A 2,591-nucleotide genomic window follows, 5' to 3' on the forward strand; every position below is an offset into this window, starting at 1 on the left:
TACAGGACTAAAAGTTTCATTAAAATCAATACCGAATATTTGACTATACCCTTTTGCTACTAGCCTAGCCTTGTATCGATCAATATGTCCATTAACATTGTATTTTGTTTTATACACCCAACCACAATTTACAATAGTTCTGTCTTAGGTAACTTTACGAGAGACCAAGTTCCGTTTTGTTCAAGAGATTCCATTTCATTGTTCATAGCTTCCATCCATTTTTCTGAATTTTGTGACTCCACAGCTTCCTTGAAATTCACTGGATCGGATTCGACTACGAAAAATGCTGAATTATCATAACATAATGGTTTCTTAACCATCCAGCAGGCGCGCTGTTGTAAATAATACAACAGTTTTATATTTATTTGTTTAATCAACTTTTATTCAATTTTTATCTTATCGGCGGTTATGGGTATTCCTCTGAAACGTTATTATCTACGTTTTAGACTATTTTTGAAATGTTTCAGTTCAATTTATTGCAGACAATCGACGAAGTCCTTATAGTGTTGTCGAAAAATACAACACGCGCCATTCCGTGTACCTACGCCAAACACAAAACGCGTCAATTGGTGTACCTGACTTATTATTTTGTAATTTTTTTTTTGTGTGGTAATAAGAACAAAAATATGTAAGTATTATTTTATATCACTATGTAATATATAATATATACATTTTTATTTTTTTTTATATTATGGTTTTTTTTATTATTTGTATACGTTTTTGGTACGTACTTATAAACAATATTATTTATACAATGTCTTAGGTCGGATCATATGACAGTTGAGCAAATTGCATATGACCCATTTCATGGTCGGTGTCAATGGATACAGTATATTCCAAGTAAACCGGCCAAATATGGCATCAAAATGTTTGCATTATGTGATGCAAAAACATTTTACACGAGTAAAATAGAGATTTATGTTGGAAAACAACCACCTGGTCCGTATGAGGTTTCTAATTCACCAATCGATATCGTGAAACGATTAGTAACACCCATCGAAAACTCTAAACGAAATCTTACCACTGACAACTGGTATACCAGTATTCCACTTGCAGATTACTTATTACAAAAAAAAATTACTCTAACTGGAACTTTGAAAAAAAACTAGCGAGAAATACCTACAGAATTTTTACCAGATAAAAAAGAAGAAGTTGGTTCGAGCGTGTTTGGGTTTCAAAAAAATAAAACATTAGTGTCATACGTACCTCGAAAAAACAAGGCAGTTATTTTGCTTTCAACTATGCACCATGATTCAAAAATTGATGTAGAAACTCGTAAACCAGAAATAATTATGGATTATAATTTTACCAAAGGTGGAGTTGATACAGTAGATAAAATGTGTGCGGCATATTCTGTCTCTAGAATTACAAAAAGGTGGCCACTTGTAATTTTTTATTCTTTGATAAATATTGCTGGAATAAATGCTCAGGTACTGTTTTCATACTCTAAACATAACAATGCCCCTAAAATGAGAAGATTATTTTTGAAAACATTGGCATTTGATCTAATGAAGGAACATCTTGCTTCTCGAGCTCAAATCTCAAGTTTACCAATGGACATATCATCTTTTTTGAAAACGAAATATGCTGTTCCAAGTACTTCAAATGTATCTACAAGCCCCCCTTCAAAACGAGGAACTTGCTTCGAATGTGGGAGAAAAAAAAATGCGGCTACATCTATGAAATGCACCAAGTGTATGCGATTTGTATGTAAGCTACATTCAAAAAAAATTATTATTTGTGAAAAATGTTCTAATAACGACGACAATGACAATTCTGAATAATTTCTTACTGTAAACAAATAGTAAAAATAATTTTAATTTTTTATGTAATAATAATAAGACGTATTGATTTTGTAATAAAACATAATTATAATAATATTTAAATAAAAACAACTTTGTGAATGTACTTATTGTTTATATTATTATTAGATTTAATATGTACGATTAACACAACATATTAGGACTGTTGTAAAATGTACAACGCGCGACTACTCTTGTTTCACATAATGGGGCGCCCACTGGAAGGTTAAACAATTTTTAAAACTACTTCGCTGTATTCATCTTAATGACAATTCAAAAATGCCACAAAGACAGTCTCAAGAGTTTGACAAGCTTTTTAAAATTTGTCCCCTGCTATCTCATCTACAAGAAAAATATAAAACTATGTACAAGCCTTCAAGACACCTTGCTGTGGATGAAAGTATGGTTGCTTTTAAAGGTCGTTCATCAATGAAGCAATTTATGCCATTAAAACCAATAAAACGAGGCTTTAAAGTTTGGGCTTTGGCTGATTCTCAGAGTGGATTTTTGTTAAACTTTGACGTGTATACCGGGAAAAAATCAGACGGTAATGTTGAATATGGTTTGGGAGAATCGTTGTTATTTCGCTAACCGATACATTAAAAAATAAATTTTATTGTATTTATTTTGACAATTTTTTTACAAGTATACCACTCATATCTAAACTTTTAAATGATGGTTTATTTGCTTGTGGCACTTTTAGAATGAATAAAAAATTTTACCCTAAACATTTAATGAAAAGTGATAACAAATATATGCCTGGTGACAAAGAGTATGCACCAATCAAAA

The sequence above is a fragment of the Acyrthosiphon pisum genome, chromosome X (assembly GCF_005508785.2).
Source record: "Acyrthosiphon pisum isolate AL4f chromosome X, pea_aphid_22Mar2018_4r6ur, whole genome shotgun sequence".
NCBI classification, from domain to species: Eukaryota; Metazoa; Arthropoda; class Insecta; order Hemiptera; family Aphididae; genus Acyrthosiphon; species Acyrthosiphon pisum.